This window comes from Sciurus vulgaris, assembly GCF_902686455.1.
Source record: "Sciurus vulgaris genome assembly, chromosome: 13".
In the NCBI taxonomy this organism is placed as follows: Eukaryota; Metazoa; Chordata; class Mammalia; order Rodentia; family Sciuridae; genus Sciurus; species Sciurus vulgaris.
The window spans coordinates 65,420,998-65,443,569 of NC_136474.1; the positions used below are offsets into that span (position 1 = coordinate 65,420,998).

The window sequence follows — 22,572 nt, forward strand, 5'->3', positions numbered from 1 at the left end:
AAAGACAAAACAATGTGTCCCAAAATAGAGCACTGTGTTCTCTGAGTCTTTATTTTTTTTTTTTTTTTTTAATGGTGAAAATTGTTGACACTAAAGATGAGCATTGAGTAAGAGAGTCCCTAGGGGAAACTGAAAAGGAAAATGAGGGAGAAGTTACCCTTAAGAAAAGCCACCAAAGTGTGTTTCTTTTCCTGTGACCTTATGTTGGCAGCTCATAAAAGAAAGATTCCTTTTTATTATTAGATTAAAGCTATTCTTTTGCTTATTTGCCCAAACCTGAGTTTGATTAACTATTTCCATATTTTCTGCCTCTTATTTTTCTTTTTTAGTGTTTCCATTTATTTTCTCTAATAAGACTTGTACACTGTTAATAAAACAGCTTTTCCTCTGTCCCTAGGAAATTCTAGATAGTGGGCAGGTGATAACATGAACAGGTTGTAAAAACCTGCTATTGAAATCACTGGCTTGGAAGATGTTTCCACTTTCCTCTCCAGTAGCACAGGAAGCTTTGCTGAGCGTCAACATTTGTGAAAGGACAAGGAGCAGAGCAAGTCTAGGTGTGAAACCTGTGCCATCAGTTGAGGGGGAGCGAGAAGACTAAAAAATAAATAAATAAAGTGTGCCACAGTTTGATTATCTTCCTACCATGTCTCTTGGTCTTGCTTTTAATTCATTTCTCCTCAGAAAGTTCCATAGCCGAACAAATATCTCTTCAGCATAGCACTCAAACATTTTAAGAAGACACATGTTTTGGAAAATGTATTAGGAGGGAGCACACAGCCCTCTGATTTTTTTGGATCTGTTCTGACCAGCACCTAGGTGAGAACTGTCCCAGACCTCTCTGAGTTCATCTGAGGCTGCTGGGAGAGGGAATGAGAGAAAAGCAGCATGACCTCCACTTTGGATCAGGCAATGAAATCAACCTGAGAATCTAACATGCCTCCACAAAATCACCCAAGCTCTGAGACACTCTGCACCCACCACCAACCAATCTACTCCTACTTACCTTGAGGCTGGTACCCAGAGTCCTTTTCTTCTTGGTTTACCATGACTACGAAGGCTCTGCCTGGTCACATTTAGACAAAAATTGGTCTAGAATTTTATCTTCCTCTTTCAAGTACAGTTCCCTTCCAGTCTTTTGACATTAGCTTTTCTTTTAAAGTTGTCATTCTTTCCTTCTGTGTATATTGTAATCAATAATAAAATCCATTCCATAATTTCAACTATCAATTCTGCTGCTATAACCATTAAAATATGGGATTTGTCTCTTTGCTTTAATAATGTTCTCTTTCTTGAAAGCATGGAGTTTTCCTTAAGAAAGACACAGCTTTCTTAATAAAGACATTACATAATAGGACAGTGTCTCAATTTGTGCTTATAGGTCTTCCACAATATAAAGAGAAGAGGAAAGGAAGTAAAGAGAAGACTACCACAACCCCCACAAGGTGTGACAGTAAAATTGCTCTGCATGTATTTTACTAATAACCGGTTGGAGTGCTACCAGGTTGAATTGTTGAATTATTGAATTGCTGTCTTCAAACTCAAATTCATAGTCTACATTTCGTTACTCACAGAGAAGATAAAGGAAGCAGTAGGTAAGTGAATGATTGAAAAGTATACATTTAGGAGTGTGTTTTTCAAAATAGAAGCTCTGGTTTACAGTCTGAGAAGCGGTCTATTATTATACCACCACACTTAATCACAAGTCTTCTATAAAATGAGGGCATTGCACTTGGTTTTGTAGAATGTCACTTCTAGTTGAAGCAATTCTAATTACTTTATTTTGACTTCAAGTATATTTCTGAAAACCAACCTACAAATGTACAGTAGAAATGAATTATTATCCATAATAGCTTTATTTCAAATAATTCATTTTTCACAAGATTTTGGTAACATGTAAAGGGGAGATGCTATAGTTACTTAGGAGTAGGTTCAGAAATGGGATCAAGCAATTTATCATCAGAGTTTAAGGAAAATCTATTGCTTTAAATATTGTGAGACAGAGAAAATATTTCAAAATATTTGTAATGGTCAGTTCCTTCAGCAGCCTCCTCTTTACGGGGAGGGCCAAGTATAATCCTTCATAAAAATATATGAATGAAGTTGCAAATGACATGGCAAACACTATAGTTCTGTAAAGAAATGCAATGGAATTTCAGAAAATAATATAAATAAAGAGGTCTCAGGGAATGGTGGTGTCTTGGAAAAGTTTTAGAATGATCTGCAATATTAAAATGAAGATAAGCATGGGGAAGGGCTGGGGAATGAAATTAAATTTGGTATATGCGATTATGAACATATCACAATGAATTACACTTATGTATATAATTATAATGCACTAATTAAAATAATAATAATAGATGAGAGATCAGTAGAGCACAGCTAGTACATCAAAGGAAGGGAAAGTCAAAGTACTGGGGATTGAGATTGGTCACATCATGTCATGTACTTGTATGAATATGGCAGGATAATGCACTAATATAAAAGGGAAAAATTAAAAATGAAGAAAAAAGAAGGAATTGCTCATTTTAGGAAAGGAGGATTGATATGGCACTCTGTTAGAATTCACTGAAATGTTTAAGACAGTCTCTTGATTGTGCCTTCAGTGACAATACACATGTATAGAACAACTCCATGACACAACTGGTAATCATAAAGAATTCCAACATATTTTGGAAGAATTGATAGCAAGAGATGCCAATGAGCCCTCAATTTATAGCTCAATAAGAATGGAAGATCTATCAAGACACCCAAACCACTGGACTTTTTTTTTTCCATATACATCACTTGGATTCACTTTTTAAAAAACTTTTCCTACTTGCCAGTAGAATGCACCTTGACTCATTATATATAAGTAGAGAATAACTTCTCTTTCTTCTGGGTGTACATGATGTAGAATCACACTGGTCATATAGTCATACATTCACATGGGGTCATAATATCTGATTCATTCTACTAGCCTTTCTACCTCCAGACCCATTCCCCTCCCTTCACTCTCATTTGCCTAATCCAAAATAACTCTCTTCTTCCTTAACTCCCCACCTTTATTGTGAATTATCATCCACGTATCAGAGAAAACATTTGGACTTTGGTTTTTTTGGGATTGGCTTATTTCACTTAACCTGATATTCTCAAACTCCATTCATTCACTGCCAAATACCATCATTTCATTCTTTAAGGCTGAGTAATATTCATTGTGTATATACACCACATTTTCTTTATCTATTTATCTGTTGAAGGACATCTAGGTTGGTTCTGTAGTTCAATTATTGTGAGTTGAGCTCCTATAAACATTGATGTGGCTGTATCACTGTAGTATGGTGATATTAAGTCCTTTGGGTATAAACTGATGAGTGGGATTGCTGGGTCAAATGGTGGAGTCACTTTTTGTTATGCCACAAAATACAACCTTTTAAAACTAATTTATAGGTATAGGTCCCTTATCAGGGCAACTATAGAAAAATACAATTCCTCATAACTTCCCTATTTACTATTTTACTATCATAATTTCACTATGTATTCAATTTTACCAACTCTCTTTTCTTATTATGAAAACGTGTTGATGTCACATAAGTAAGTGCATAAACCATTTTTGATTGTATAAAACAAAGAAATAGGGAATAGTTCCAGGAATTTGCTGTGCTCTTTTAGGATTCTTAGGAAATAATCTATAGCAGGTGTCTTCAAACATGTTTGTTTATGCACTACTAAAAGACCCTTGAAAAACTCCTTATTCTCTCATGCTGTTTCAAGTTAACATCTAAAAATTTCCTTGTAAACTTATACATGTGTTTCAATTATACAAAATAAATGTATTGATAAATATTGATGTTTAATTATAAAACAACTGATTCATTCCGTTAAGTGTATCTGGTGGAATCTAAATGTGATGATTTCAAAACTGCCATTCTCGAAACAGGAAATTAAATGAATTTCCCTAATAATTTACAATTCATATTTTTTTCTCCTCCATGAACTCATATATCCAATGTACATTTCCACAGAATTTTATTCTTTCATATATTTTTATGCTTGAAAGTATTTTATTGATGATGTTATCATCTTTCTCTGCAAAAAAATGTGAAATGTAAGTTAAGATTTTATTTCTTTTACTGTAAAACTTTTGCAAATTTCTTCTCTATTGAGTTGTCATAATTATCACTAGTACACAATAAATCAAAATATTGTAGATAGACCAAAAAATTTACAAGTGCTTTTATGTGTAAAATGCAAAAGTTTATTGGGTGTGCATCTCTTGATGAGACAAAATTAGCTAACCCCCTTGTTTGTTCATGAGCTCAGGGATGAATATTATCATCACTACTGTAAGATGATAGATTTTCCTTTGTATATTTTTAAAGAGGTAAGAGTACTACATAACCTGAAGTGGAATGTGGGACTCACATGTATGGAAAATTAAGCATTGATGTCAAAATAGTCAATCCAATCATATCATTTTTTTTTGTCTGAAACACATTTAACTTTTATTTTAAAATTTAAAAAAAGGTGTTCATACATATCTCCCTCTCACATCTTACTAAATTTTAGTTCAGCTGAATAAATTAAATGATAATTGATAGATGATAAAGATAGATGGTAGATGAAAAGAGTGAAGATAAAGTCAATGAAATGTGAAGAGGATCATTTTCTGGTGGGGGAAAATTTGGAGAACAGAGAATATAAAGGAGAACTGGATTCAGATATTTTGAGGGATAAGAAAGTATATTTCAGAAAATATATTTGCAGATCACCAAGTATATAGTTTTTATAGGATATCCTATAGTATGTATTCCCTGAAATTGTTGGCTCCCAATAATAAATTCTAATTCCACAATTGATTTCCTCATTGCAATATAGACACATCTCCTATTATAGAGCCACATTTACATTCTACATTCTCTATATCTATCATGCAATTGAATTGTTCCAGCAAATCTGTGATGGCGATTCTTTTATACAGGGTACAGATGTGAAAAACTGGGGGTCACAGAGGTAAATTGATCAGTTTCTTTAACAGGAGAAGATAAAGCATGAAACACAAACCAAAGCTGCCTAACACTAATACTGTTTTAAGTATCCCAAGTCTTCTGCCATTGTAAAAATGAAGAGTACATAGGTCATAGTTTTGACAAATCTATGGCACTAACATTCTAAGACTCAAAGATACTAGTTGAGGTAAAATTTTTAGTGATACTGGAATGTTAGCCTGACCATAAAACTAATCCTGGACTCAAAATTAGCTCACTTTTCTTAGGTTTCTTTCCCAACCTAACCATTATATTTCAAACAATATAATTTTTTTTAACTTTAAGAAGTTATATGATAAGCACATTATCTCCAAATTTCTTCCCCCTGACCAACTCCAGTTATGCTAGTCAATATAGTCATCCTTCATTCCTGTGAGTTCTGCATCTGCAAATTCAACCAACTGTGGGTGGACTATTTTCCCTTCCTGTGATCCAAAGGATGTATGTATTTTATACACAAATACTACGACATTTTACGTGAGGGAGTCAAGCAACTGCTAATTTTGGTATTGAAGAGAGATCATGGAAAAAACTCTTGTGGACACTGAAGATTGACTATGGATATTTTTTAGTAGAATTTCAATATATACCACTATATAATTCCCATGGCTGTTGATTTCTTTGAATTAATAATTTTCTGCTAGAAGATCCTCCCAAAGTTGGGTAGGTGTGTGAATATAAATGTATCATTAGAACTTGGAAAGTGAGGTGGAGAAAAAATGTATTTGTTAAATTTTTGTCCCCTCATGTAAAAAATATTTTTTTTTTTCCTGGAGAGAGTCTGATAATGTAGTAGTCAGATCTATGTTCTATTCTTTCAGAAAGGCTGACACTCTAATTTTTTACTTTAAAGCCTGACATTTTGTAAACCTTACACTATTAATTTTGGAAGACATCTTCCAATGTCTTTCAGAGAGGTAGTAACAGTCAGCTGTGCTGGATTTCTAAAAAACAGAAAATAGAAATAAAGGAAATGGAGATGTAAGTGGGTAAAACTCAAAACCCTTGATTCTAGTACATAATGCCAATAAGAAAGTAAAAGCACAATAGTGCTCAACTCGGAGAAAAACAGAAACATGACACCACAGAGTTCAAACTTTTTTAAATTTAGACAAAGATTATAGCATACAGTTGGAAGATAGTGGAATTGTTCCAAATACTACACACACACACACACACACACACACACACACACACACAATAGTTGATGCATACTGTTTTGTTCCTGAATTCAAAACAATCTAAAATTTTTTTTTTATTGTAAACAAATGGGATACATGTTGTTTCTCTGTTTGTACATGGCGTAAAGGCATACCATTTGTGTAATCATAAATTTACATACAGTAATGTTGTTTGATTCATTCTGTTATTTTTTCCCTTCCCCCCACCCCTCCCACCCCTCTTTACCCTCTATACAGTACTTTCTTCCTCCATACTTGCCCCCCTAACTAACTCTAACTCTAACCCTAACATTAACCCTTCCCTCCCCCCCTTTATGTGTCATCCTCCACTTATTAGCGATATCATTCGTCCTTTGGCTTTTTGAGATTGGCTTATCTCACTTAGCATGATATTCTCCAATTTCATCCATTTGCCTGCAAATGCCATAATTTTGTCATTCTTTATGGCTGAGTAATATTCCATTGTGTATATATACCACAGTTTCTTTATCCACTCATCAATTGAAGGGCATCTAGGTTGGTTCCATAGTCTGACTATTGTGAATTGAGCAGCTATGAACATTGATGTGGCTGTATCTCTGTAGTATGCTGATTTTAAGTCCTTTGGGTATAGGCCAAGGAGTGGGATAGCTGGGTCAAATGGAGGGTCCATTCCAAGTTTTCTAAGGAATCTCCACACTGCTTTCCAGAGTGGCTGCACTAATTTGCAGCCCCACCAGCAATGTATGAGTGTACCTATCTCCCCACATCCTCGCCAACACCTGTTGCTTGTATTTTTGATAATCGCCATTCTAATTGGGGTGAGATGGAATCTTAGGGTGGTTTTGATTTGCATTTCTCTTATTACTAGAGATGTTGAACATTTTTTCATATGTTTATTGATTCCTTGTACATCTTCTTCTGTGAAGTGTCTGTTCATTTCCTTAGCCCATTTGTCGATTGGATTGTTTGTATTCTTGGTGTAGAGTTTTTTGAGTTCTTTATAGATTCTGGAGATTAGTGCTCTTTCTGAAGTATGATTGGCAAAGATATTCTCCCACTCTGTAGGCTCTTTCTTCACATTACTGATAGTTTCCTTTGCTGAGAGAAAGCTTTTTAGTTTGAATCTATTCCAGTTATTGATTCTTGCTTTTATGTCTTGTGCTATGGGAGTCCTGTTGAGGAAGTCTGGTCCTAGCCCGACATGTTGAAGATCGGGACCTACTTTTTCTTCTATAATCTGCAGAGTCTCTGGTCTGATTCCAAGGTCCTTAATCCATTTTGAGTTGAGTTTTGTGCAGGGTGAGAGATATGGGTTTAGTTTCATTCTGTTGCATATGGATTTCCAATTCTCCCAGCACCATTTGTTGAAGAGGCTATCTTTTCTCCATTGCATATTTTTGGCGCCTTTGTCTAGTATTAGAAAGTTGTATTTATTTGGGTTTGTGTCCGTGTCCTCTATTCTGTACCATTGATCTACCTGTCTATTTTGGTACCAATACCATGCCGTTTTTGTTACTATTACTTTGTAGTAGAGTTGAAGTTCTGTTATTGCAATATCTCCCGCTTCACTCTTCCTGCTAAGGATTGCTTGAGCTATTCTGGGTTTCTTATTCTTCCAGATGAATTTCATGATTGCTTGCTCTATTTCTGTAAGGTACATCATTGGGATTTTAATGGGGATTGCATTGAATCTGTATAGCACTTTTGGTAGTATGGCCATTTTGACAATATTAATTCGGCCTATCCAAGAACATGGGAGATCTTTCCATCTTCTAAGGTTTTCTTTAATATCTTTCTTTAGTGTTCTGTAGTTCTCATTGTAGAGGTCTTTCACCTCTTTTGTGAGATTGATTCCCAAGTATTTTATTTTTTTCGATGCTATGGTGAATGGGGTAGTTTTCATAATTTCTCTTTCTGATGATTCATCACTTATGTATAAAAATGCATTGGATTTATGAGCATTGATCTTGTAACCTGCCACTTTACTGAATTCACTTATGAGTTCTAACAGTTTTCTGGTGGAATTTCCTGGTTCCTCTAAGTATATTATCATATCATCCGCAAATAGGGATAGTTTGAGTTCTTCTTTTCCTATTCGTATTCCTTTAATTTCCTTGGTCTGTCTAATTGCTCTGGCTAGAGTCTCAAGAACAATATTGAATAGGAGTGGTGAAAGAGGGCATCCCTGTCTTGTTCCAGTTTTTAGGGGGAATGCTTTCAGTTTTTCACCGTTTAGAATGATATTAGCCATGGGCTTAGCATAAATGGCCTTTACAATGTTAAGGAATGTTCCCACTATCCCTATTTTTTCTAGTGTTTTGAGCATGAAGGGGTGTTGTATTTTATCAAATGCTTTTTCTGCATCTATTGAAATAATCATGTGATTCATGACTTTAAGTCTATTGATATGGTGAATTACATTTATTGATTTCCGGATATTGAACCAACCTTGCATCCCTGGGATAAAACCCACTTGATCGTGGTGCACTATCTTTTTAATATATTTTTGTATGCGATTTGCTAAAATTTTATTGAGAAGTTTTGCGTCAATGTTCATTAATGATATCGGTCTGAAATTTTCTTTCCTCGATTTGTCTCTATCTGGCTTGGGTATCAGGGTGATATTGGTTTCATAGAATGAGTTTGGGAGGGTACCCTCCTCTTCTATTTCATGGAATACTTTGAGAAGTATTGGAATGAGCTCTTCTTTAAAGATTTTGTGGAACTCGGCTGAGAACCCATCTGGTCCTGGACTTTTCTTTGTTGGTAGGCTTTTGATGACCTCTTCTACTTCATTACTTGAAATTGTTCTATTTAAATTGTGTATGTCCTCCTCATTCAATTTAGGCAATTCATATGTCTCTAGAAACCTGTTGATGTCTTCGAAATTTTCTATTTGGTTAGAATACAGATTTTCAAAATAGCTTCTAATTATGTTTTGTATTTCAATCCTGTCTGTTGTGATATTTCCTTGTTCATTCCGAATTTTGGAGATTTGGGTTTTCTCTCGTCTTCTCTTTGTTAGAGTGGCTAAGGGTTTATCAATTTTGTTTATTTTTTCAAAGAACCAACTATTTATTTTGTCAATTTTTTGTATAGTTTCTTTTGTTTCAATTTCGTTGATTTCAGCTCTGAGTTTAACTATTTCCTGTCTTCTACTACTTTTGGTGTTGGTCTGTTCTTCTTTTTTAGGGCTTTGAGCTGTAGTGTTAGGTTGTTTATTTGTTGATTTTTACTTCTTTTATTGAATGCGCTCCATGAAATAAATTTTCCTCTAAGTACTGCTTTCATAGTGTCCCAAAGATTTTGATATGATGTTGCTTTGTTCTCATTTACCTCTAAGAATTTTTTAATTTCCTTCCTAATATCTTCTGTTATCCATTCATCATGTAATAGCATATTGTTTAATCACTAGGTGTTGGAGTAGCTTCTGTTTTTTACTCTTTCATTTATTTCTAACTTCAATCCATTATGATCTGATAGAATACAAGGTAGTGTCTCTATCTTCTTGTATTTGCTTACATTAGCTTTGTGGCATAATATATGGTCTATTTTAGAGAAGGATCCTTGTGCTGCTGAGAAGAAAGTGTATTCGCTCTTGGTTGGATGGTATATTCTATAAATGTCCGTTAAGTCTAAATTATTGATTGTGTTATTGAGATCTATGGTTTCTTTGTTCAATTTTTGTTTGGAAGATCTGTCCAGTGGTGAGAGAGGCGTGTTAAAATCACCTAGTATTATTGTGTTATGGTCTATTTGGTTTCTGAAATTGAGAAGGATTTGTTTGACATACATGGATGAGCCACTTTTGGGGCATAGATGTTTATGATTGTTATGTCTTGCTGATTTATGGTTCCCTTAAGCAGTATGTAATGTCCTTCTTTATCCCTTCTGACTAGTTTTGACTTGAAGTCCACATTATCTGAAATGAGGATGGATACCCCCGCTTTTTTGCTGAGTCCATGTGCATGGTATGTTTTCCCCCATCCTTTCACCTTTAGTCTATGGGTATCTCTTTCTACGAGGTGAGTCTCTTGCAGGCAACATATTGTTGGATCTTTCTTTTTGATCCAATCTGCCAGTCTATGTCTTTTGATTGATGAGTTCAGGCCATTAATATTCAGGGTTATTATTGAGATATGATTAGTATTCCCGGTCATTTGGTTCATTTTATTTATTTATTTATTTATTTATTTATTTTGAGACGACTTGGTTCTTCCTTTATTTGACAATTCCTTTAGGATAGTTCCTCCCATTGCTGATTTGTTTCTTTGTTTTTCATCTCTTCCTCGTGGAATATTTTGCTGAGAATGTTCTGTAATGCTGGCTTTCCTTTTGTAAATTCTTTTAGCTTTTGTTTATCATGGAAGGATTTTATTTCATCATCAAATTTGAAGGTAAGTTTTGCTGGGTATAAGATTCTTGGTTGGCATCCATTTTCTTTCAGGGCTTGAAAAATGTTGTTCCAGGACCTTCTAGCTTTTAGGGTCTGGATTGAAAAATCTGCTGATATCCGTATTGGTTTCCCCCTGAATGTAATTTGATTCCTCTCTCTTGGGGCCTTTAAAATTCTGTCTTTATTTTGTATGTTGGGCATTTTCATTATAATGTGCCTTGGTGTGGGTCTGTTGTAATTTTGTATATTTGGAGTCCTATAAGCCTCTTGTACTTGGTCTTCCATTTCATTCTTCAGATTTGGGAAATTTTCTGATAGTATTTCATTGAATAGATTGTTCATTCCTTTGGTCTGTTTCTCTAAGCCTTCCTCAATTCCAATAATTCTTAAATTTGGCCTCTTCATGATATCCCATAGTTCTTGGAGATTCTGTTCATGATTTCTTACCATCTTCTCTGTTTGTTCAACTTTGTTTTCAAGGTTAAATATTTTATCTTCAATGTCTGATGTTCTCTCTTCCAGGTGTTCTATTCTATTGGTTATGCTTTCTATGGAGTTCTTAATTTGGTTTATTGTTTCCTTCATTTCAAGGATTTCTGTTTGGTTTTTTTTCAATATCTCTAACTCTTTATTGAAATGATCTTTTGCTTCCTGTATTTGCTCTTTTAACTGTCGATTGGTGTGTTCATTCAGTGCCTGCATTTGCTCTTGCATCTCGTCATTTGCTTCCCTGAGCATTTTAATTATGTACATTCTGAACTCCCTTTCTGTCATTTCTTCTGCCATGCTGTCGCTGGGTTTCACTGATGTAACATCTAGATTTGTTTGCAGCATTTTCTTTCCTTGTTTTCTCATATTGTTCAGGTATCAGTTGACCGCTGTGATATTGCAGATTTCCTCTATTGTCTTATAATATCCCTGAAGATTTCTATTATATCCCCTCTTAGTCTTCAGTAGCCTGAAGTCTTGGAGGAAGTTGATAATGCAGTGCTCCACAAGGGAGCTGACTCCCTAGGGGTGGTGGCCTTCCGGTGGGGTATATTCCCTGCTAGTGGGCAGAGGTACCTTCACTTGCTGATGAATGGTCATCCAAAAGGGAAGTAGGATGTGGGCTGATGCAAGACCAGTTTGGGCCTGTGTCTCTGATTTTACAGTCCTTTTGGGAGAACCTCACCTGACAAGGAGGAGTCACCCGGTGGGGAGGTCTCGCTGGTCGGTTTTTCTCCCAGAGGTTCCGTTCAATTCACAACTACCGCCTGGGCTGGGCAGCCTTCTTCTGCAATGTTCCCAGGGACCCGGACCTACCTCCTGGGCCTGGAAGCCTCACCCTTCGCAAACGAATCTCCTTAGGCTGCTTCTCCTCCGAGAAGCTGCCTGCAGTCCTGGAGCCTTCGCTCCGCCCCTCAGTTTGTCTGTGGGGCTCTTCCACCAAGAAGCCGTCTAGGACCCTGTTCTGCACTTTTCGCCTGGTTATGCGGCCCCCTCCTCTGAGCAGCCACCTGGAGCCCCTTACAATCGCTCCGAGTCCCAGTGACCCGCCACACGCCTTTTCCTCCGGCAGCCACCTGTTGTTCCGTGCGGTCGCTCTAAATCCAAGTGACCCACCACGCACCTCTTTCTCCACCAGGCAGTCACCCAGAGATCTGGTGCGTCACGAGTCCCAAGAACTCACTGTGCACCTTCTTGTCCCGACTGCCACCCGTAGCCCTGGTGCAGTCACTTCAAGCCCAAGCACCCCGCCGCGCTCCTCCTCCTTCTCCAGACAACCCCCCTATGTTCAGGAGCGGATGCTCTGGGACCAAACCACTCACCACGCTGTTCCACAGGATAGCCGCCCAGAGCCCTGGCGCAGCTGCTCCAATTCCAAGCGACGTGCCGAGCCCGTATTTCTCCTTCTCCTCTGGGCAGCCCCCTGTGTTCAGGGATGGTCGCTTTCAGTCCAAACAGCTCACCAAGCACCTTCTCCTTTGGGCAGCCTCCCAGAGCCCGGGTGGGTTGCGCCGAGTCCAAGCGTTGTGGTGAACAGCCACCTCTCCAATGCTCCCAGTTGTCTGCGATCACTGCTCTGGCGGGGGGAGGGGCGTCTCGCCGGCAGCTCTACTTCAGAAAGTTCCCTGCTTTCAGGGCTACCGCCCCTTCCGGGACGCCTGCCCAGTGGGAAACAATCACCCAGCTGCTTTGAGTTGGTCCCAAGTCTCTCAATATCTCCTCTTCTTGAGTCCTGAGTCCACGCTGCTCCTCTGGATAGCCACCCGGAGCCCTGGCGCAGCTGCTCCAAGTCCAAGCGACGTGCCGAGCCCGTATTTCTCCTTCTCCTCTGGGCAGCCCCCTGTGTTCAGGGGTGGTCGCTTTCAGTCCAAACAGCTCACCAAGCACCTACTCCTTTGGGCAGCCTCCCAGAGCCTGGGTGGGTTGCGCCGAGTCCAAGCGCTGTGGTGAACAGCCACCTCTCCAATGCTCCCAGTTGTCTGCGATCACTGCTCCGGCGGGGGGAGGGGCGCCTCGCCGGCAGCTCTACTTCGCAAAGATCCCTGCTTTCGGGGCTACCACCCCGTCCGGAACTCCTGCCCCATCCGGGACGCCTGCCCAGTGGGAGACACTCCCCCGGCTGCTTTGAGTTGGTCCCAAGTCTCTCTATATCTCCTCTTCTTGAGTCCTGAGTCCTGGAGCAACACGAAACGCAGCCACCCTCTAGTCCGCCATCTTGAATCTCCTCTAAAATTTTAGTAGCTATTTTTAACAGATTCTATGTTATTTTGAAGGAGCAAATTTATAAATGTAATTACTATATATAATTTTCTAAACATAAATGTAAACCTTTAACAAAAAGAACATATTTTAATCTTAGTATAATAGAAGAAATAAAATCTTGCTCTGAAAATTTCCCTTGCTGATATTTTCTGAGAGTCCTTACGGTTCCCTCCTTTTGCTTTTTCTGAACTTGTTGCTGCTCAGTTTAAAGCAGTCTCATGCTTCCACTCAGGCCAAGTAGTAATTATGGGGATAGTCAACTCACATCCACTTCCAACTTAAGTTCATTCCTCCCACAGCTTTCTCTGAATCTTTGAATCTGAAGAGCTGTCTCCTTTTTCCCTCATGACCTTTGACTGACTTCTTTCACATGCCATGATTTGACACTTGTATTATGTAAAATATATTGCATAAAACCCTACAAGGTGCATACTTGAAAGAAATAGATAAGAGATACCAAGTAAATTTTACTTGGTTACATCATTTAGACATTTTAGAATATGGATTTAAATCCATAAATTAAAAAATGTAAATGTTGGGCTTCCTGTGTTGCATGACAGTGCTTCTCAAATTAATGAGTAGTGTACCAGAAATTAGAGGGTAGGATATGTTAATTCTGGCTTCAGCTCTGTGGTTCTGTTGGTAGGATCTGATATCATCAGCCTCAAGATTTGTAATTATCAGTTGTGTCCAATAATGTTTACCTTTCTTCCATTTCTTCCTATTGCTATCTTCACCACAAATCACCATATAACTCTTTACCTGTGCTGTGGACTGAATGTAAAACCATATGTTAGGATCCTACACTTCAATGATTGTAGTAGGAGGTAAGGAACTTTGGGAGGTAATAAGGTTCCACCGTCATGAATGGATTAGTGTTCTTATTCTAGGAGACACTGGAAAGCTCTCTTGCTCCTTCTGTCAGGTGAAGATTTTGTAAGAAGACTGCCATGTGTAAATCAGGAAGACCCTCCTAGACACTAAATCTGCCTTGGTTGTTGACACCCCTACCTCTACAATGAAAAGAAATGGGTGTTTATTGAATTTACCCAGTATATGACATTTTTATTGCAACAGCTCAAATGAACCAAGATAATTTATATTAATTAAAAGTGAGGTAATATTGTGAATAGATTTACAAATAGCATCTCATTTCATCAGCACAAAATTACTTTGAGGAAATGTGAATTTTATAGACAGGAATTTGATATTATAATATGTATCTATATGAGGTAACACTGATTTGTAGAACCAGGTTTCAAACAAGTTTATCTGACTACAATAGCCATATTCTTACTTTCCTTTCTTTCCCCAACCAATTCTATGAATTCTAGGAAAGCTGAAGTTTAGAAGAGGAAGTAGGCTCAGGACATGCTGGAGGACTCATAGTGGAGTAGAAATTGAATGGCTCCTCAATGATAAGTTGTTTCCTTAGCCAGGATGAAAAACAAGGAAAAATACTTTGAACAACAGCTTATTTGCAAGAACAAGGTCTAACATGTGCAAAAGCAAATTTCACAAATGTACACTACAAGAAGAAAGAGGATAAGCCAACACTAACAGGCTAAGTATGAGATTTTCACCCTGTATTTTTTTCTTTCCTCTTTCTCATGTTCAAAGCACTTACCAAAAAGAATGCCACAATATTCTTCTCCAGACCTAAGATTATATGCATGTTGAAAATGAGAGCTAGAGTTCCTGTAATATTTCTAGATTCAAATGGTAACACTGAAATACAGAGGAGAGAGAGAGAGAGAGAGAGAGAGAGAGAGAGAATGTCGAATAGGAAGTAAATCTTAGGAATCATGTTGCCTAATCTTATTCACAGAATGCTATCTTCATGATCTGCAAGGTTTCATCAGAAAGAAAAAACTAAAAATAGTGTGGGTTAAGTGAGTGGGATATTTGGCCTTTGGGAGGGAAAAAAAAAAAAAAGAAAAGAAAGAAAACTGCTCACAGCTTAAAGGTTTAGAAAACTCTCTGCCACAAGCTCTGAAAGAATAAATTACATCAAGAGCTGTTTTAGCGCTTTCTTTATTTTGGAGGAGCGTGGTATGGATTGATTTAGAGTGACCTGTATTTAAAAGCCTTGACATTCTTGGGAATGGAACAGTTCTGTGGCACCGTGCAAGGGGCGTCGCTCCCTTCCCCATTGCAGCAGCACAAAGCCACGCTTCTATATGATCTGACTTCTCAACTCCCATCTTATTTTCTCAACACAACAGGGTGACATCCATCCTGTACTTGCTCCATAAGACCTGCCCCCTGTCCCTGCCTTTCCTGTTTCTCAGGCTTCTTTCTTTTCTACTCAGATTGAATATCAGATATTGGGGCTGGAGAAGCAGAGACCTGGGCTGAAAGGAAAACTTAAATCCTGCAGTGCCACCAATTGTTCAGGACCATAATTTATGCTTATAAAATGATCTGATAGGAAGCCAGCTACCACACTTTCGAAGGACCTACTGTAATATTGGTTTCAACACACACATGTGCACAAACAGGGAGAGAAAAAAGAAAACAAAAAAGGAACTTCCAATAATAAAGCAAAACATTTTCTTCAGTTGAAATTTAAACATTTGTGAAAAGTCAGTTTTTGAATTCTAAGAACACATATAGCAAACATATTTGCCAGAAGAAGAATAGTGAGGAAGGAGAACATAAAATGCACACCTTGATACCACTGAACATTTCAGGTGCAGGATTACCCAGAGGAACTAAGACAGTCAATCCAACTCACCCTGATCACATAACATGTACTAAACAAGATGCAGGAGGTTCTAGAAAGTTTCCTGCAGATGAGACCACATTTTCTTCCCACTGAGTTAATGCCTTTTATTTCAGAAAGGAAGTAGAATTCTTCTAAATTACAGGATTGTTTTCTCATGAACAAATCTATTCTACCCTTATCTGCATTTCTCTCTTTCTCCCTCTCTCTCCTTCTCTCCATTCTGTTGTATTTGAGAGAGTACCATTTTTCCATAGACCAGTCCACTTTGTGTGCTAGATCCAAACTTCCTAAGTATGTTTGCTTATAAATCTTTCCTCTTATAATTTTATGGATAAAAATGTACCTTTCACCTATGTTTTTCTCTTTCTTAGATCACTTGCTCCAAACTTTTAGCACTATAGCCCCCAAACACACTTGGGTATTGAACATTCAAAACATGGCTGGTATAAATTGAGATATACTGAAGTGCCTTTACAAAATGGAAACCAAAGACTTAGTACCCCCAAAAAGGAAACTATTGCATTAATAAATATTTTATATTGTAACATTTAAAATTATAGTATTTTGAATAAACATGTTTAGTAACACCTGTTAATAAAACTAATTCTATTAGTTTATTTTGCTTTCTTAATGTGCTCACTAGAATAATTTAAAGGATACATACACCTTTAAAATTTTATTTGTTCATTTTTTGAGTTGCTTTTTGTTTACTTTTGGTAGAAAATATCTCTCATGACCTTCCTGAAAAATTTTGGCAAATCTTCTGATTCCTCTTAGGTCTAACAATGTGGTATATATTGGACATTTTTCCTAGTCTTTACTTCTCTGGGCACCAAAGATATTCCTCCAGGAGATAGTTTCTATTCCCTTAACTTTAACAGCCTTCATGATCAGGACCTCCAAAGTAAAATCTTCAAGCAATAACTCTTCATGTTTTCATGTAATTTGAGACTACTCTGCTTGGCTTCATACCGGATATATTTACCTGAAGGATATTTCCTTCATCTTGAATGTCACTAGAATCCTTGATACACATTTGAGCTCACTTATGTAGAAACAGAAGACTTGTTTGCCCTCTTCTCAGATGAGAAAACTAACAGTTTTCCTTGATTTCTTTTTACACTGATAGTTAGAAGTATTAATTATTCACACTAGTCTGAAATTAATTTCTGACCTGATCATCCATCTCCATTTCTGTAAGAATCATTTTCATCAAGCAATAGTGTCTGGAGACTATTTCTGAACTAGACTTGTGGTTCTTACACTTGTTGCCTTCCAATTCATTCCCCACAGCCAGCAGAGAAAACAGATGATCTACAGCCTAATCTCAGCTAGAAGTGTTTAACTTAACTAAAATTAAGCATAGTCTCCTGAACGTGGCATAGTTGTCTCTTCATGATATGTCACTACCTGGCCTATCCAATCCTGTCTCATCTACTTCTTGCCTTGCATACACACTGCTCTGGTCCTCTTCTGGAAGTAAGTCACTAGCTCATGCTCAAATCCAAATCTCCAAACTCTTTCCTGCCTCTGTGTTTTTAATCCTGCTGCTTTCTAAGCCTTGCTTTCGTTTTTGCAGTACTGAATTTTTTTTTTTTTTCTTTGCGGAACTGGAGGTTGAATGGAGGGGTGCTCATCGTAGCACTGAGCTGCATCCCTAACCTTTTTTTTTTTTACTTTTATCTTTGTCTTTGAGACAAGGTATCCTAGTCTGGCCCCCAACTTGTGATCCTCCTGCCTCAGCTTCCCTGAGTAACTGAGATTACAGGGGTGAGTCACCACACCTAGCAGAATCAGCTTCTTTACAACCTTGAGGCTTTGCTTGAAGGTCATCTACTCTAATAAAAGTTTTCTAGTGCTCATCACCCTGTCTAAGATCATTCCTACCACTGCAGTGTTAGACTTTTCTTTTTCATTATTTCTTATAAATGATTTTAGTTTTGTTTACTTGTTCATTATATTACACCCTTTCTGCATAATATTAGATCTAAAATGTCAACAATCATTCTGTCTTGTAGATAATGGTTTCCTGGTCAAAACATAACACTTGTCACATGAAAAGTACTTGATAAAAATGAGCTAAATGATTCTGCAGATAACTATTTGCTTCTAGGAATTTATTTTGTCATATTCATGCAAGTTTTAAAATTATTTGTGAAGTTTGTTGGATGTTATATTTTAAATCCTCTCTGGAATTGCAGAAAATATGGAGGAGATACTGATCAATTTGCATTTGTCATAAGTATGTTCAAAGAAGGAGAGAAAGTCTGGTCAAGTGGAAGAATAGATAGATATAGAACACACACACACACACACACACACACACACACACACACACATATATATATATATATAGTGGAAATACATGTCTTCAATAATGAATGTTCAAATACACTATCATTGACAATTGCCATTAAGACTTCAGGTCATCAGATAAGGATGTAAAGGAAAATGTAAGTACCTCATTTTTAACCTTCTCCTATATCACTGTAGAAACATCTTATAATTTGATTGATAATAATTTATTTCTGAGCTCCTTCTTTTTAAGTCATAAACATTTTCTTTGTCTCTTTGAGAGAAAAATGAAAGTAGTATGAAATAAGATGAAATTGACCAAATTATATTGTTATATTGTGTGCATGCACAAATATGTAACAATGCATCCCGCCATTATGTGTAATTGTATCACATCAATATTTTTTTAAAAAAGCAAAGAAAAGAGTTCAATGTTTGTTATCTAAACACAATTTAGAGAAATGAATAACCCAGCTTTAAGAAGCTGGCAAGATTAAAGGGCAGAAAAACAAATCTTTGGTAACCTCTAAAAGTTATTTATCATAGCTTATGTACATGATCAAAGTGTGTTATTTGCATGTTTGAATATGCCATGATAAACCCATTTTCTGTACAATTAAAACATACTATTAAAACACAAAATCTTAAAGTAAAAAATAAGAACAGAAAACAATTAATAAAGGATGTTATATAAATAAGAATGGATGTGAAGAATGAATGTGTGCTTAACTTACATAAATATCTATTTGATTTTACATCTCTGTCCATTCAGAAATAGAAATTGGAAATTGGAAATACTGTATTATAAATCCTGTGGAATAGCACTATTTTTGTGTAAAAATTTCAACCAGCCAGTTTTATTCTGAAGCTGAATTTTTCTGAAGCTAATCTAAAGGAATCAGTGATCTCAATGAATTGCTAAAGCATTAGTACAGCTATTGTTAAAATTGGGAAAATGTCTTCAAACTATAGAACTTGCTGTGTGAGTCTAATTCTAAGCTCTTTTAAAAATGTTCCTTCACCCTAGGTTGAAACTTGAATTGGAGGTGGGTGGAGAAAGATGTGCCAGGAATTAAGATTCTGATTTTGCAAATTCTTTTCAGAATTGTGATTTGGTTCTTCAAAAATATCAGCACAAATGAGGTAATTCCTTTAAAATAAAAGTTATGTGGTGCAATTTCCATTCCATTAATCTGGTCTTCAGTAGCTACCTTCTTTTCACTTTCCAAACTGTCATATCACACCATCAGGTTAGAAAAAATGTTATTTTATATTAAGAATTAGAAGAAAAATTAGAGTTACTTTAGTCAAACACTCATTTTACAAATGTAAATGTAGGAATTCAGAGTTGACCTGAGTTGCAAGTATCCAGCTCACACAACAGAAGTGTTGAGTCTAGTCAAGGGTCCTATCCAAAAATCACCTCTGAGGCCACAGAGTTATTAGCACTAATTAATTCAGTAGCGTGGACATAAGACAATCTTGAGAGTTGGAACCAATGTGCATTGCATGCCCACATCTGTGGCTTGTCCAATAGAAGAAAAAAATAGCATTTGTAAATAAAGGGGTGTCAATTTCAAGACCTATTAGCATTCTATACCACATAGACTCTCTATTTTAGCTCCCTTGACATTTATTTATGTCGATAAAAAAATTGAAGGTATTTGCATTAAGCCATTGCCAAATTATTGATTCATATTTCCTTTTTGCCAACTCCTTTTGGCTCAGAGAAAATACCTCAATATTTTTACCTGAAGTAAAACATTTAAAGATGTTAGTGAGTAGAAATTTTCACTTAGTCTTTGGTCTTTCTAGAAAATTATTTTTCTTTTGATTTTGCATTTTATTATTGTTTAGATATGAATAATAATTGAACTAGAGTTAAGTGTACAGTCAGAATAATTGCTTGTCATTACCTCAGTCTCTTACTGCATGGCCCTGCCCCGTGAGTGTAAGATCAATTCTGAGTCAAATTTTGCCCATTTTTTCCAGCTTGAAGAGCAACCTCTCAGCCTACTTCTTTATGAAGGTTGAAACCAGGATCTGTTCTGTCTTAATATGTTGAGGTTGCTAAAACAAAATATCCTAGGCTAGATATCTTATGAACAACAGAAATTCATTTTTTCCATCTCTAGAGGCTGGCAAATCCAGTGTCAAGACAGATTCTTTATATGGTAAAAACCTGTTTCTTGCTCGGAAATGACACCTCTTTTAACACAGGTAGAGGAGGCAAGGAGTCTTTCCTGGGCTTCTTTTATTCACAATAATTTCAAAGATTCTTATGACCTAATCCAGGACCATGCCTGGTAATACCAACAGCTTAGGGTTCAGGATTTCTTTTAGGGGACACAAACACACCTATCATAATGCATTCCTTGTGAAACCGCAGCTGCTCTCTGGACTGATCCAGCCTCACGCTAGCTTCCTCCAGAATAGCTTTCTCACCCCTCCATACTGCAGTGTTGAGCCTGATTTTTGTTTTTCACTTGGAAGAATTCTTGAAGACAGAAAATATGTCTTCTGCTCTCTGTGTAATTTTCATACTACCTAGACAATTTTTAGACAGTTGGTCAAAGATCAATAAAGAAAGCTAATCAATCTTTAAAATAAAAAACAACAACAACAAAAAACTCTGGACTGAAAGAGATTTGGAAGAGATAATCTAACATGCAAACTCATCTTATAGTCTGGAAAATAGCAGGGCCAGATAGACGGGAAAACTGTCTCAAATTGAGGAGATCGTGTACCCACTTGGGATTTGAATCCAGCATCCAGAATAATAGGCCAACATTCTCTTCACTCTCCAGGGCCCCACTCACAACACCCAGAGATCATTAAGGAGAGAAGAAAGAGTTTCTTGCCTTCAAGGGTTGAGGCAGTCTGGTCTACAATGCAAGACACCCAGGCCAGGCATTCGGAATGTCAGCTCTTAGCTCATTCAAAACAATACCACCTGAAATAAAGCAACAGGCGGTGAGAAAAGCTGTCAAGTCCCAATTTGCAGTTTCTAGCAAAGATCACAGCAAAAAATAGACTCCAGATTCAACTTGTCTTTATTTCAACTCCTCAAGGGCTCAGTACCAGATAACGGCTGGAATTCTACACATGCCTGCTGACCAGCTTTATGCCTGCTTCTCCTCCTGCCTGGTTACCCAATTAGTTCCTTGTTAACCACACACCTGCAGTGTCTTTCCCCTCAGGCTCTGCTCCTGTCTATGTAGCTTTTAACCCCTTCTGTATACATTGTTTAAAACACCATTAAGGTGCTCCTATGGACGTCTGACAGAATTGTTAGTGCCCCTTTGCTTACCAAAGTAATTAGCTTACAGGGACATCTCATCTAATGTACCTGCAAACTCAGGAATAGATCAAACTCCCCTGCCTGTGAAAGCTGCTGGGGCCCTGGGAAGGCAGGCACAATTCGTCCAGGTAATCAGGTACAGAGCAACACAGAATGACTGAAGCAGGATTTCCAGAGATTTCAGTCAAAAGAAAGATAGTAAAACAGCTGTCTTATTAAACCATCCAGAGCAACCCCCTACAAAAAGAAACCCTCCTGGGGAGCTGGAAGAGAAGGATGAGCCAAGGAAGGATATCTTGGTGTTACACTGAAGACTTTTTCGCAGCTGCTAAATTCTAGTGAATTCCCAAAGCTTGGAAAGGACACATGCTTTTGGGAAGAACAGGAGGTTGTGTAGGAGGAAGTTTAGAGAACTGAGAGCTCGGGAGGACAGGCACTTTCAGGAGTACCAGTTGGCCATTCAACCAGGTGTCTGCTCTCAGGCAGAATTCTGACTTAAAAAACTAGACCATAGTATCCGTCCCCTACCCCCACTTTCTTTCTCTCCACATCATTCAAAAATAAAATGACATTAGATAACCTCCCTTTTTAACACACTTTGGACACATGAGCTGAGAAGTATTTATCTTACCATCTTCATTAGTAAAAAAAGGAAAAAAAAAAGGGAAAAATCAACAGATTATTTTAAAGCATTGTGAACGAATAAAGGCCAAGACATTTTTAAACTAAAATGGGATATTTTAAGTAAGAAAATCTTGCAAATATCCAGTCATGCAGTGATGATGGAATAATCAGGGGTAAAAAGAGACTACAAAAATAAGTATATCCATTTTCAAAAAGGAGAGAAAGATTCTGAAGATTATGATTCTAGGCCTTGACATTGATTATGACTTTAAGTTGTCGATTAATTA

At 37.2% G+C, this 22,572-nt stretch overlaps 1 long non-coding RNA gene across 1 annotated transcript; it reads left to right on the plus strand.

The window, feature by feature from the left end:
- Positions 1–14,687: 14,687 nt before the first annotated feature.
- LOC306642894 lies at positions 14,688–22,168 on the plus strand. The gene is made up of 3 exons (XR_013758718.1): positions 14,688–14,905; positions 19,388–19,503; positions 21,168–22,168. It is a non-coding gene; the product is annotated as an uncharacterized lncRNA (long non-coding RNA).
- The last annotated feature ends 404 nt before the right edge of the window (positions 22,169–22,572 follow it).